We start from the raw sequence: 16,306 nt of genomic DNA, 5'->3' as shown, positions 1-16,306 counted from the left end.
ATTTTAACTAACTGTTCTCAGGCACAGATGTGTTGCTCTTCACTAAAAAAAAAAACATTTATAAACTAGGAATATGTTTTTCAACAGAGGAAGAAAACAACAGCTAGTTTCGAACACAGAGAACAGATAACATATTCCATATGCACAGAAAAAAGAGGATGTTGATGTCTTCTACTGTGGGCCGTTTGACAGCTCACGTCACAGACAAGGCTACACAGATCATATGGAAGTGTCCCAGGATGAGCATGTGGATTCAGGAGCCCAGAAATCAGGGCAATTGTTCAGTACTTGTCCTTATAGACAACAGACATTACTGCCACTCTTTCCCAGAAATAAAACACAGCCATTTTCTCTTCCCGCAGCAAATTAATCTGTTGGATGTTTTAAAGTCCAGTAACAAAGCTGTAGGCCATCATCAGGAAATTCCTATGGCCTGCCTATTTGAGGCTGACATAAGCTGCCATTATTTTCATGCTCTGGCTTATGCCTTTGTCCAATGGATGCGTGACGTTCATACTAGCATCTGAATCACCAGAAACACAGAAAGAATGGATTAAAATCAAACACCATAAACGGTGAGTAAACAAATGCTTCACTGGAAGGTTAAGAAAAGAAGTACAATGTATTTAAATTGTAACTCCAAAAAAGGGGGAAAAGTGGAAAAAATCTCACACACTCATAGATTGGTCAAAGCAAGAAAAACTCCATTCTTTTCTCCTCAAACCTTTAAAAGGCGTTTTATGCTTGGAGTGTGAAGGGTCTGATAAATTTAAGGCCATTAAGGATTCATCTGCCATTTCATTTTAGTAATTTTGGAAGCATCCTGCACTATCAGATAAGCAGCTGCTACTCAAATTCTACTTGAAATAGCACTACTTCTTAGAAATTCATATATTTGGAAGGACTCTTATTTTTCTTGTAGACAAAGTGCCTATTTTTTAACACAGCATTCTCCTACAGAGATAAACTGCATGCCATTCAGTACGTGTTGCTGACTTGCTGTCTAGGGCAGACATTCCAGTCTCTAAAAATTTATAGCTTACACAGTTATTTCCAAAAGATTAAGGAAAAAAGAAGATAAACAATGCATATACTTGTGTAACATTTTAAACATTGAAAATATATGAAAAGTTCAGATTAAGATCTATTTTTCTTGAACAGGGATGCCAGTGCTCAAAGATTTTAGCTGACTTTGAGGATAAAAATAAATAAATTTTGCAGTCTTCCTCTGTATACTCAACTTAGTTCAATTAAGACATCTAAATATCGCATGCTTACATACCATGAAACAGTTAAACACAGATATTCCACATTAATTTTATTTAATACTCCTGACTTCAATTTGTGGAGAGGAAAATTAGGTTTCCTGGGAGCTGCTGTAGCCTCCAAACATCATCTTATTTGGAAGCAACAGAAATGCTTACAGTGTTATATTTAGATAGAGTAGTGATGAGAACTCTCAGCATATTATTTATAAAATTAAATCCCACTGAGGGTTGATTTCCCCTTGGTATTTCATTGATCCTATGTCAGGAATAACAGAAGAAAACGATACAGCTAAGAGAGAAAGTAATACATAACAAAATACAACTCAGAATTCTGTTTTCCACATTTGAAATGTTGCACATTTTTTAAACAGAACTTCTGTGAAATGGAAAAGACAACTTTAAGCTTTCCCAAACCACTGAGATGATATATAACAACCCTGAATTTTAAATAATTAATTCTCTAAAAAACAGTCTGAATGCTAAGCTCAAATATCCTCTAAAAAAGGCAATGATTCTCAAACACATTTTACATTAGTGAATGTTAGTCTTTGATTTTCCCTGTATTACGGAAATGCTGGGGTCCTCTTGCTTACTGATCACACACAACACTCTGCGTACCCAACGCTGGCAGCAGCCCACAGAGTCACCTGGAGTGTTTGCTTTCATTTGCCACGGCATTTGGTTGGCGTTTTAGCTGACGCCACTGGAGCAGCCTTCAGGAGCTCTAAATTGTTTTAGTGCTGCCCAAGAGGTCGCTCTCCAGCAACCTGATCTATCTGCCATTCAATGCACTCAGCAAAGCAAGTAACAACTTGAGTTCCCAAAAGTAATTTCATTTGCTTTAAAGAAGAAAACAGACTGCATATTCACAAACTTAAATGGAAAAAAAGTCACAGCAACTGTACATGATACAGTACAGGATCAATCTGGATACCTATTACTCAAACTAATAAATATACAGCATTCTAAATCCTGCTTCCTGAGTTTGCATTGTCCAGCAACATTGGTTGTCACCAACATTGTTCTATAGCTAAATAATTGTCCTATTCCTATGTGAAAGTCAGAAATACTCATCCTGCATCACTAGCATCATCTGAAGTCTTTTCAGTGATACTACTAGAATGCAAAGCAATCCACACAATCCAGTTGAGCCCCCATTTTCAAAGAAAAATGTACAGATAAAACAATGTTCTATTGTAATTAAAAATTTTCAAAGAGCCATTTATTGTGTCTACCTTCTGAAATAGATGGGAAAACTTTTTTGTAACTTTTTTCCTTCCTCTTCTTCCCTGCAAAATTACAAAATTCTAATTCTTGAAAAAAAAGCTTCATTTTACATCATTTTCTTTCTTCCAAACTAAACTAAAAATGAATTAAATAGAACTACACAAAAATAAACTGCAGATCTTTCACATTTTTAAGAATCAAGATAGAATCCTAGAATCACAGAATCGTTCATGTTGGAAAAGACCTTAAAGGTCATCGAGTCCAACCACAACCTAATCATGCTACCCTAACTAACAACCCTCTACTAAATCATGGCCGTGTGCACTACATACAAAAGGTTTTTAAACACATTCAGGGATGGTGACTCAACCAATAACGACTGTTCATATCCTTTCCTACCATTCACACATGAAGTACTGATGATTCTGCTGTGCCCAGAGGGGAGGACAGTTTCCAAGTTGACACTGTGTGAGCGTTTTACAGGAAGAAATGCACAGAAGAATGAAACCAGGTTACAGAGATCTACCTGAAATCCTCCAGTATGTTGTTTATAGAATACATGGGAATAACATAATAGAGATAATACATACATAATAGAAATATATAATGATGTTAAAGTAATAATCTACACCACAATATTTACTTTATGCAGTTTTTGGGTGCTATGTTTTCATGAAGGTAAAAATTATAATTACCACAAACAAAAGGACAGACATCCTGAGTTTCTCTATCCCTGACAGGACCAATCAAAGGAATTCTACTCAAACACAACCAATGAGTTGTGCAGCACTTGTCCTCTTGGAATTCATCAGGAGCAACTCAAAGATTTGCCAGTGGACATATATAACACAGTGTCAATTTTAATAGATCTTTATAAAGATGTAGTGGTAACTAATAGTTGTTCCAATACCTTTAAAAAACAAACAAACAAACAAAACAGCTTCAGACTTCAAAATGGTAAAAAGATAAAGCATCAGCTGCTCTGACTAACCTCAAACCAATCTTGTGGATATAAAGCAAATGATCTGATATCCAACACTTCTCAGATTTAAATCCTTCGCTCCCTAACTCACTCACTACACCCTCCATCTGTAAATAACCATTTCCACATTTATAAACTCTAATTTGATCCCTGTGGAGATCTCTCTCAGATCTCCTACACTCTCCTTATGTAAAATGTCGCCTCTCTCTCTATCACCACACAATCATCTCAAGCTCAACAAGACTACAGAGATGTATATTTAGCTGCAAAAGAATGAAAGTTAGCACAGTTAGCTTATGTTCAGTTATATCATCCCAAAAAATCCTTAAGTGAAGTACTGAGCAATTAATTTGTGCTAAACTTCAGTCTGTCTCAATTACATTACTCAAGCCAGATATTTAAATCTAGGTTTGACACTTCTACCTAAAAGCAACTCATACGTCCTCAAGAAAAGCCCCTCATCCACCCAACAACCCTGCTGCTCACACCTCTGGTCCCAAACTGCTGACCATCAAGCATTCCAACCTGGACAATACTTTCACATCTTACCTCTGTTCTACTCCTCACACTGAAGCTACTGAAAAGATTTTTTCATAAATATTACCTCAAAGAGCTTCTTCTCCTTCCTACACCAGCTGAGGTGCTCCTGAGATCCACAGCTCATGTTTGCACATCAGCTTTAAATTCTTAACTGAGGAACCCATAGGGACTCCTGCTGTTCAACAGTTTGGGGTGCTGGAAGCGGTTAACAGCTTCATGAAGAAAGCTTCCCAATCTGGGTGCCACAGGCAGCTTATGGCTGCAGTAAACTTAGCCAGAGCCACAATAGGCAGTTTAGAATCCCAGACTAATAACCTACTGAAGAAAGGAACGTGCAGTAATTCCAACAGTTCCTTACAGTGCCTATGGTGAAAGAAGAGATTTTAGGTAGGAAGATGACCGTGTATAACAGCATTAGCTCAGGACTAGGAAAACTGAGATTCAAATTTCAGCATCCAACATAGATTCTCCCTGTAACCTTGACCGAGTGATTTAGTTTCACTGCGTCTGCTCCCTCTTTCTGTGTATGATAGATTATCTCCCAAATGTACAGTGAGGACAAACAGAAGACTGCTAAATACTCAATAGTTTAAGTATTTCATACACAGATGAAATCTCCAGCATAAATATAAAATTAATATTAAGTAGCCAAACCACTAAAAAAACCTGTATTACTCTCTATTGCACTGCAGCAAAAATTCAGGGGTGTAAACTCTTATTTTGTGCTTTCCCAAATGTAGCTATATTGAGGTGAGAAAGATTACAGGCCTTTTTCACTGAGTTCTTAGAAACACTGAACTTCATTCTCTTATTTTCATAGATGTCAGAAGTCTCAAAACTGTTCTACAGGCTTCATCCCATTTTTATTAACATACATTCTAGCCAATTTTCAAGACAAATTTTTTCAGTTACTGACCCAGCTAGCCCTGGATGATCTTGTGAAACAACTTGAAACAACTGCTTTTCTTCCTTTCCATATTCCTTGCTCCTTGAATCAAAATGACCCCTATTAATTTAATTCCACTTCCTAATCCGTTCTGTTCAGATATAAAAAAGAATAATAACTCAATACTCAGATTTCAAGCAGCATCTCTTCAAACAGAAAATCTCTCCAGAATGCACGCAGTTCTTGTGTTCTGTGCACATGGAATCACATGAAGAGCACCTCCTCAAAACCCTCCATAGGTACTGTGCTTCTGAATGCTTGTGAAACTCCAGAAGCTCCAGCTTTAGGGCTTTTGTTGAGGCTTGTTTTTTGTTTTGTTTCTTTTTCAGTTGTTTCTCTCTTCAGCTATGAGCACGCACTGATCTGAACAGCTTATTTTACCTATATGGCCACTGTTTAAACGTGAAAACCATAGTGAAGAGTAGCATCCCTGCTTTCTGAAGAGAAGGACTTCCAAACTTACTGGTTCCTGCACTACCTGCGGCAGCAAAATCTCACCCTCTGCAGCAGCACACAGTGATATCCTCTACAACCCCAGACTGACAGCGCAATGCCCTCACCTCTGCCCACTGCCCTGCCATGCAGGTTCACCCACCCACCTGCCCACAGACAACACAGGCAGCACCAAGGCCCCATGCAAGCTGCTATCATGGAACTGTGATGAGGCTGCAGAGAGAGCAGCTTCCTTGCAATAGCAGCAAATCAGGCCAACCTGCCACGGAGAGGAACAGTCTGCAGGAAGGCATTTAATCTGTGCAGACAGAACTGGGAGCTGCCATTTCTGCACACCCCTTTGAAGTGCACCACTAGTGACGTTAGTACCACAGTTTAGAATCCTCTGCTCCATAAACATAAAACTCCCCCATAAAAGATGAGTAACAGACCTATTAAACATTTTGAACTGAAACTACATAGAATACTCTGCAATGCCAGGATGCAGACTGCTGCTTTCATCACATTTCTCTACAGAGCTTAGAAGTTGCAATCTAAGGTACATGGCCTTTTATTGGCTAAGACAGATATCCTGATACAAAATCCTTCAGCTCTGCTCGAAGACTCGCTTAAAGACAGACATAGATAGAAGTAGGGAATTTTTATCTCTGTTCTTTGTTCCAAAGGAATGCTAAACAGGAAGGAGAAGAAAATGTAAAAGCTTTCATAATTGTTTCAGTGCAGATTTCAGGCAGAACATCTAGATTTCAGGAAAGCGTCTAGACTGTGAACTCAGCCTACTTTGGTTGGAAACCCCCAAAATTGGCAGACAGGACATGGGGGGGGGAGGGTACGCCCCCCCAGGGGCAATATTACATATTTCCTAGCAGCCTGATCTACTTCATCCTCATGAAGAAAATTTAGAGTAAAGGAAGTTGATAATCTCTCTTCCACAAAAATGCAAACATCGCTAACTAGATAAAAGTGCAGGTTGCTCAGGATGTTTTCATTAACTTTTTTTTCTTGTACCATACTCTTCCTGTGAGTGCAAAGGCACCACACAAGAGAATGTGATATCCATCAAGAAAAAATTCTGTTTCCCTTTGTGCTTCAGTTAACCTCTGCAACATTGTTTCTTCCAGGCAGTCCTACCTGGTAAGAGATAACAAACTTGTGCTCATATAACAGAGGTATGAGTGGTTATTGTGAGGTGATCATCAAGTAACTGATAAACGATTTAATTAGCCAACTCTTCCCACAGGAACAGGAACAGCACGGAAATAAGGAAAGAAAAAAAAAAGTATTCTGGTTCAAGGTCCCCTTTTATTTGGATATGGCTTCATTGATACTTTGATTGCACTTTTTCTACACGTACCCATGGCAGAGAAAGAATATATCTCTGTTTTTTCACCGAGCAGTGAGTCTGCAACTCCTATTTCCTTAATTAGGCACTTGGTAGTGCACAGAGAGGGCTTGAAAGACTTATGGCCCCGTTCAGCTCTGACCCACGATGCTAAACTGACTGACGTCAGGTGAAATTAGGTCAGCACGAAAGTGCTAGGGAAGGAGAAGAAAATCCTCTATCTCGTTACTCTCCTTGAAACAGCAACCACACATCAGGAGCATTATTTTCCATCTTCCATCCTGTATGGTTGTGGTAATTTGGATTTTCTTCAACTCAGCTGAGCAAGTGTGGGGGAGGAGGAGGAGGAGAAGGTACTAATCTCTCTAGAAAGCAGCACTTGGTACCAAGTGTGTAGGTGATAATGACTACTTCTAGGGAGCTGACATAATACCAAGCATTTACAGTATAGTGAAGCTTTACTGTAATAGAAACGAAGGTCCAAAGAAGCTATTAATTCATGATTTTTATTCTGTCGCGCCACATGAGAGCCACAATATGATTAACTCTGAAGTGACTCCACAGCTGTTCACATATCCACAGTGAGAAATGGCATCATCCCAGTCTGATGTCCAGAAAGCAGAAAAGAAGGTATATTTCACCTATCTTCAATTCTCCAAGACTGAAAATTTCAGCTACTAAATTAGAAATAGAATGAAGGAACATAAAAAACACACAAGAAACAAATTTTAAATGAATTACAACAATATGAACACTCCTCAGCTCCCCACAAGTCTTCTACTTAATTACAATAAAGCCATCCTAACAGGGAAAGAAAGCTGCAGTAGCTTTATTTACACACAAACAGTTGTGCAGCTATAAACATAACTCACACATATATGAAATATGGAGAAGCCATCAACATAACCATGACTACACTTTAGGTCTCCACTTGAAATGACAATTCTCTTTCACCTTTTTACACGTGCACTAAACTCACTAACTTTGGCCATCCCTACTCTCAATGCACTAAAAAACTTCCCAGGTTTTTTGGTTTTTTTTTTTTTTGTTTTTTTTTTTTGTTTTTTTTTTTGTTTTTTTAAAGTCTGGACCAAAACATACTTGTACAAAGTGTGCCTAAGCTATAGTACAAAACTAAACATTAACTAGGAGCATGCGACTTTGTACAGCCTACCATAAATGCCATTCATGGTGCACCAACACTAACTGAACCATGTCCTCTTTTGAAATCTACAAATGTTTGCTGAAGAACTGTATGTTTCACCATAGTAAATCTCAGCTTAAAGTTTGCCAGGTAAAAATACTAATGCAAGACTCTTTGCTAAAGCATGACTGGTTTGAGGTAGAAGTTTCCTGTGATTCTGCTTATTTTACTGTTCAAATATTGTTTTTTTTTCCAGGACATTGGCCTCCATTCTTTACTCTCAACTTGGATGTCTAAATTTTTATTGTACTACCGAGTTATTTGGCACATGAAGAATGAGGTTAAGCAGTAAATGATTACCTTATCTTTGCAAGATGAATTAGGCCCAGGCACAAAGGTGCCAAAAGTAATTATCGTATTAGATGTGGCCACATAAGAATCACAGAGTTCACCTCTGCATAACTACTATGCACAGAGCTGTACAGTTGCTGGTGTTCATCAAGTTTCTGGGCACTCAGATTTCTCATACGTAAGTAACAAATAAAGCTTGCCATCCACATTCATGTCTTTGAGAAAGCCACATAGCTCATTTATCCATGAACGGTCTCATGATGCAAAATCCATGTGGATCTTTGTTTCAATTTTATTTTTCTCCTTGGATACAGGTTGCACAGGTTCCTTATGATGCTGTTTTACAAGACAAACCATAAAGTATTTCAGTTCTGAGTTTAAGTTACTTTTTTACTTGGTAAACTTGATGAAGAGTGGAGTACAGCCAAGCAGATCTAACAAGCGCCTGCTGTCAGGGAGCACATCTCCCTTTGTACCTTCATCAGGCTCTCTGCTTCCTATGCTTAATCACTGGGGCCTGCTCTGACCTCAGTGAGTGACATTTCAGAGAGCAGGATCTATTATATATTTCTTTCAAGCCTCCCCACATTATGTTTGTATAAAAACGTTTCTGCCTTTTTTTTTTTTTTTTTATCCCTACAAAGCTCACCATAGGGTTAAATGCAAGGAAGAAGCATCAGGGACAAAGAGGATTCACTTTCTAATTTTGTTTCCTTATATTTTTTCAAGGATCTTAATTTTAACTCTAGGACATTATAAGATTTTCCTTTTAGTTCAAATGGAGTTAAAAGGGCACAGAACATCTATAAGGTATCAAACTAGATGGTAAACTTACATACAATCTAATGACATGTTTGGTGTCCCTGAAAAGAATGGAGCAAATCCACTCCAAGTAGTTAAAAACAAACAAACAAACAAACAAACCCAAAAAACAAAAGAACAAAAAAACCCTGAAACTTCTGATTTTTTTTATTTTTTATTTTTATTTTTTTCCTTTGGATGGGCTATTGAGGCACAGACCTTCAGGCCCCCAGTATCCCAGCACTTTCCATCCAATCTCAATCAGATCTGTGTGGCTCAGAGGCTCCTTCCACCCCAGAGCTTCCTTGCAGCCTACACCCCATCAGATTATTTGTAGAGCTCATGTGCCCCCCAAAAAAGAACTCACAGCAGCTCGAAGTTGAGTGCAAGGCAGGACTGAGAGCATGACTGGATCAGACTTGAAACCAGAAAGGCTTTTACATCAGCTGATGCTGAGATGGAGCAGGAGCCTGATGGACATGCTCTTGCCTACATCAATCCCATCAAGCCTTACAGACATGACAAGGTAAATAATTACCTTCCCACAAGGAGGTAATTATTCTATTGACAGTGATTCTTAACTGACCACAATGTCTCTCCAAATTCAAGCTATTATATTGAACTGTAATGTCCCAGTGGAGAACATCTATGTGGAATGCACATTTACCATGAAACATCAAACATAAATCACTTCAGCCCAGGAAACTCTACGGTTTGCACAGGTGACAAAAAGTAAATTTTCTGTGTTTCTCAGAAGTTACAGATCTGTTTTCTGGTCAGTTATTTGGCAAATAGTATCTCAATATCTTTTATTTAGTACTATTAATGAAGCCATATGCTCCCAGTCACCATTAATATTTCTTCTCAACACCATGTCTTTTGTACCACGTGTTTATAAGCACTGTTTAGATTGGTTTAAAAAGAAAGAAGAAAAATGAAAAATAGTTTGGTTGCAAACAATGCCACGTTTCCCAGCAAGGCTGCAAAACTGTTACAAAGGTTGCCTGAATCCTATTCCAAACAATCCAAATTTGAAATTGCTACATTAATGTCAGTGATAGGGAAACACTTTCCCCAAAGCCAAAGAAATGCCCACCAGTGTTTACAAACCTAAGCAGTTAAACAGCAGCATGGTTATTACATACTGGGGAGCTGAAGTGGCTGCTTTGGAAGGAGCAGGCTGCCCAGGTTTCGACGGTCCCTGCCCACTGCATCTCACAGCCCTGCAGCAGCAAGGCTCTTCGTCTGGGCCAAGGCAAAGCAGGAGGCTGACATCTGCAGATTGTGGGTCTGCTCTTGTGACTAGCTCATTCTGTGGCTAATTCCAGGCGTACCTCGCAGCCAGGCAACATCACCTTTCTGTGAAACCTGCTTTGCTCTGCCTCTTTGGAGTGGGGACAAAGTTTCCTCAGATCTCTCAGTTTCCTCCCTTGTGCAGGAGGAACACAAGAACTACTCTAAGCAAGGGTAGGAAGAAGATGGATGAGCTTTCAAAGTTCCTCCTGCATCTGAGTTGGGATTGTTCAGAGATAACTGCTTTAAGCTGAATTCAAGATACCACGTACATATATGCACGTATCACAAAATGCAAGGCTGAGCAACAGCCAGCACCAATTCCTGAAATACTAAAATTTATCTGTCATTTTTCAAGGCCATTATCAACACAGAGCACCTCTGGAAAAATAACAGCTGACAAAGACAGAATAATTAAGTAAATCAATGGCTAACTATTGCCTTCTAGGAAATTGTGCCTTTCTTTAGAAGAAACTTTAAGATATTTTTTCAGTAGGAAACAAGGTCACCAATAACCTTAAAAAACCAGTAGTAAACATAACACAAACTTGATGTAGCAGAGAAAAGGAAATTTGCTACTTTTTTTCCCATATCACCCACATAAAATAATGGAGCCATATAAAGGCTTTCTCACACCACATTCATCTGAGCATGCATATTTCCTGATCTGCATCTTACATTTTAAAAATATTTCCTATTTGTCCATTGACTCAACTGAATGTCCTCTAATCCTTTCCAGGTACAAGACTGAAATCAAAAGAAAAATACAACTTCTACAGAGTCTCTAAAATGCTACTCTACTCTCTACTCTAAAATGCTCTGTGCTAACATACAGACTGCAACACTTAGAAGATTTCTGACCTCTTGGTCGTTCAGATCAGCTGCACTAAAAGATACAGGTCATTTCGCAACAGGAGTTCTCTCCATAAAACACTCTGCATAAAATATTAAGAAATTGTTCTAAGGTAATTCTCTTTTATTTTTGAATATGAATTAAAAAGCTATTTTAGAAAAAGACAGAAATTACAAAAATGGAATTTCAAAGGACTATTGGAAAGAGCTGTTAAATGCTAGATTGCTGAGTTACTCCAAGTCTTCAAGTGGTGTTGTGGTCAATAATAATATTGTCTTAGCTTTCAAAATTCACAGAGCAACATAAGTCCTGCACCAAACAATCTACAGCCTACTTTATAGCAGAACCTAACAAATTTATTTATAAATTAAGGGTTAAAAATCAGCAGAATATTTACATACTTACTACATGGAGAAAAAACACTGAGAACTCCTGGCACAAATCCTTTTTCTTCAAATTAAGTTGCTTTGGTTAGTTATCCTCAGTGTGATGGGGAATGAAGAGGTAAGGTATTTAATCACTGAATCATAGAATTGTTTGAGTTAGAAGGGACCCTTAAAGGTCACCTCGTCCAACCCCACGCCATGTACAGGAACACCTGTACACTGAAAAAACCTGTCCACCTTGAACTGAAAGAGCAGCCTTTGCAGATCCAGCTGCTCTCCGCCACCATTCACAGTGGTATCTCCAATTCCACCTGCAATGCAGTGACTTCAAGGTGTCTTTACAGCTTATTTTACATACTGCTTCCACTGGGAAACAGATGATTTAATTTTCTTAACAAAAGTGTTGCAATATTGTAAAAACAAACAGCACAGGAACAACATGGAAACTTGTTTTTTTTTTTTTTACTAAATCCAAACCTTCTTTCACCCATTTAGACTGCACGTATGTATCAGCATTCAAAACACAGGAGCACACTCAGTATATCAGTCACTTTCGCAGCACAAAGAAAAAGAGTTATTCGCTTCTCTGAGCTCCCTCCCTCTTTGTTCACCTTTAAATATTTTGTCAGAATACATATTTACTACAACAAATATGTCTTGAATGGAAGTACAACTGTGAAAAGAACTGGAATACAAAAAGTACTAAAGGAAGTACTTACGACAATATTTCTGCACAGAATTGGAGCTACCATCTGTTCACAAAAAAAGTGAATATTCATAACTGACTGGTCAAACTGTGCAAATGCATTCACTTCATGTATTTCACCAGGACTTTTGCCTGAACTGAAAAGTAGCCACAAACTACAAGTAAACAGAAAAATAGAGTTCTAGAGCTTAAACTAAACCCTTAATATATAATGTTCATAATCTGAGTGAAAAAGCCAATGAACTGCTTACTGAAATAATATTTTTTGTACATCACTTCTTTCTGCGTTGAGAAATTTGGATTATTTTTTGCTAACCAATGAGGAACAAAATCCAATGAAATAGAAGCTTCATTAAATCCATTTTTCATTCAAAGATGAAATACACTTTTTTTTTTTAATATGCCACTTTATTTTTAATACATACTAACAGACAAACATCTTAGTTTTAGTGTTCACGTGTTCACGTATTTTAGGTATATCTGTTATCATCACTGTATTTTAATTTCATTGTGAAATTTTACACACGACTTCAATTTGCAGATAGTGCCTGCAGTAACAAAAAGGACTGCTAACCAGTGCAAGACGTGCATTTCCTTAAAAAGGCCTATTTTCTAATAAGTCCAGATTTTCTGATTGACTTCTCAGGAATCTCAGCCCCATAAAGCCCTCCTCCATGAACACAAAGGAAGAATCTGTCCTGTCCCTTACTTTTTTTTTTTTTCCTCCACTTATTCCCCTCAAAACATAAGCAGATCTTATCTCCTGCCTCGCTGCATTATCTTTATTTTTGTTTTAGTAGGTTTTGAATTATCTTCAGACATGACAAACATCTGAGGCTTAAAGCCAAGGGTGACTTCTGACACAATCCACAGCATTTCCTCCATTTCGCGGTTAGCAGATCACCACTCACGCTCCTCATTTTTTCCCTACTGTATGTTCAAAGTATGCTCTTCCTAAATAAATCCAAATGACAGACCCCCAATCAAGTTTTATGGATTTTCATTTAAATAGATAGGTGGAGGAGGTATATAAACTAGCATTTTCCCATCCGTTTTATGTAAAGCTGTATCTAAGATGATGTGTGCACCACCAAAATAGCAGTTCAAAATGAATCATCCATAGCAGTTTCCAACTTCTTGTAAAAAGGATCAAACTGCCAGTGCAAAAAGTTTGGAAATGCCTTGTAACATGACAGCATTACGTAAACACAAAACAACTTAAAAATAGATATTTAAGTTACTTTTTTTTTAATGTACATTATGAACATTACCTATTTTATTCAAATTTGAAAATTGAATGAATGAAAGCTTTGTAGCACACAAAGTTTAGGAAGAAAAAAGCAAGTGCTACCACAAAGGTCAAGACTTACACAGCAAATCACGGGATTAAAATGAGACTCCAGATGGAAGACAACTAGAGCTTTTCTTAAGCAAGTTTCCAATCTTACTAGATTTCAGCGGCTGATGGAGTACACAAGTGCACAAATGAAGAGGCCCATGTGTATTCACATGCATGCATGTGCAGGGAAAAAACAAGGAAGAAGCATGAAGTTCACTTTATGCGCTCAATGTTCTAAATGTTTCTCATCATTTCAAAGAATGTTCTATTTCTGCCATTCTTTCACTTACAGGTTGCAATAAAATGCTTCTTTAGGCTTGCAGGGCTTTTTTTTTTTTTTTTTTTTTTTTCCCCTCTCTCCTTTCTCCTTTTCCTTAATTTTTCATTTTACTGATGTATGTTTTCTCAAAATTAATTCAAATTCCATGAAGCCATGATGGCAAATTCTCTTATCCTTCACAATCTTAACTATTGCAATCTCCTTCACCTCAGCTTTTGTAAATCTCAATTTGCTATTCCTTAATTCTACACTAAAATGCTCAGTAAAACAACTGTGCTTGCAGCATTCTTTTTTTCTTTTTTTTTTCCCTCCTATTTATTTTTTCCCTACAGTTGCATAGAACAACCAGTCACTGCAAGACTCTTCCTTGGCCATTAACCTGAACATACACAGGCCTTCTTCTGCAGTGATGTCCTTAACTGCTCATTTAGCACAGTTTTTAGCAACGACAAGTTGTTCTCTTTTTGCCTAAAGACAATCCCACTAACCTACACAACCCACCATCCAAACTTTATTAAATCTCTCTTCAAATATCAGTGGTTCTCTGATGATCATTGATGAGCCAGTCAGGATTATCATGAAGTCTGATTCAAATGCAACCACTGCACAGAAAGTCTATTGTGAACTGGTTACAGGGACAAGAAGTTCCCTTGCTACTCAAAGTCCTTCCATAAGGAAAGGATCTGCTATTAACCCTTGACAGAAACTGGATATAATTATTTGCTTATTTTCAGAAATGCTGCTTCATAGGATTTAGAGAAAAGCTTATGAGAAAAATGAAGATCCAGCACCACCCACAATCACACCACCTTGCAAAGCTTTATTTTTATTTCATCCATAAAGCACACTGACAAGTAGAAATGTGTGCATGCTAAAAGAAGTAAGGGAGGAAACAGAAGAGTTTAGTTGTTGAAAGTTACGTCCGTGCCCGCTGGGCACAGATTTCATTTCCATTTCAGTGCAGTTTCTCAAGCAAGGCTGACAGAAACCTCTACAGTAGTGAATCATGCTACTCCAGCAAGGCTGTGTGCCATGTCTCTGGGGACCTGTGGGATGGTGGGAAAAGGAAGAATTCCTCAGAATGAGATTTGACCAAAAAGAAAAACAAATAAAAATATTAAAAGCAAGGGAGTAGCCCCAGCTCGCAGGAGTGAGGCTGAAAGTAACAGAAACTACCAGGACAAGGGGCCCTTCCATCAAGGTCATTCTCACAGCCTTTTGAATACTGCTAAGGACTCTTCCAGAAATACCTAGCAGAAGCAGTTTATAATGTCTATATGGCCTCATCTCCCTTCAAGTTATAATTTACACCTTAGGGGCTAAGGTCTGATTAGAAGGAGTAAGGAAGAAAATAAAGAACAAATAAGAAATTATCCTTTGTTCTCTTTGTGTTTGTTTGGGTTTTGTGGTTGTTTTTTTTTTGTTTGTTTGTTTGTTTGTTTGTTTTTTCAATAGCATTACTTGCCAGTAACCTCACTGACAAATGTCAGTTGAATTACTGCATGCCAGACAGCAGCAGTTTTACCTATGGTACCAGCTCATCTCCAGTACATTGCTCATGCCAGCGGCTGCAGCAGAATTCAGCACAGAGAATCAAACCCATTTCTTCTCTCTCCTCCTACAGTTTTCAAGCTATACATCTGCTGTTGCTAAGTTCTTTTTTTTCATGCTGGAAATCCAGTACAATTTACAAGTGCCTCCCATATACACATATGCTTCTTCTTATCACACTAATATGGTCTTAATCCTTGTTCCAGATGATACTGATGGAGAGAAGAAACTAGTTGATAGAGATGAGGTGCTGGAAAGCTGACCATGTGATACAAACTCAGCTCTATTTTTAAACTGGAGGTGGAAAAAATCATTTAAAGGACAACAGTAAAATAAATATTTGCATTTACGAGCCAACAGTTAGTGCAATTGATGGTTCTCTTCTGATCTAGGCACAGTAGTCCATTTCAATGAAAATTTAACAGGTAGAGGTAAACATCTGCTTACATTCTTCTTAAAAACCTCTAAGATTCTAAATAAAATGGTGCAGAAAATGACATTAAGGAAATGTTTGTCACATTCTGAATAAAAAGCTGTAATCTCTTCTGAATTCCACCTCCATTCAAATAAAATCCCTTTGAACTGTGCCTTGGCATTTGCAGTGTTCTTTCATTTGCAGGGAATTAAAAAATATGTAGAAAAGTTTTCCAACTCATCTTCTTGCACTTAACTTCATACCAACTCAGTGCTGGTACCAGGATCTGGCACAGAGTGATTTGGGCCGAGGTAAAATCAGCTAGAGGCAGCAATTTGCACAGCTATCAGATGATTAAGCTTTGCAGGACACGCAAATGATATGTAGATATTCCATAGCAGCTAATCAAAACTAAAACTTGAGTAAGCA

General features: G+C 37.9%; 1 protein-coding gene across 3 annotated transcripts in view; it reads right to left on the bottom strand.

Annotated features, from left to right (window-relative positions):
- Positions 1-16,306, bottom strand: part of ATP2B2 (ATPase plasma membrane Ca2+ transporting 2) — a 350,045-nt gene that overhangs the window by 226,451 nt on the left and 107,288 nt on the right. The gene's annotated exons all lie outside the window — the stretch shown is intronic.

Source organism: Tympanuchus pallidicinctus, unplaced genomic scaffold (genome assembly GCF_026119805.1).
Source record: "Tympanuchus pallidicinctus isolate F22 unplaced genomic scaffold, pur_lepc_1.0 scaffold17, whole genome shotgun sequence".
NCBI lineage: Eukaryota > Metazoa > Chordata > Aves > Galliformes > Phasianidae > Tympanuchus > Tympanuchus pallidicinctus.
Note: the sequence above shows the minus strand (reverse complement) of the source record. Positions and strands in the feature narration are given on the sequence as shown.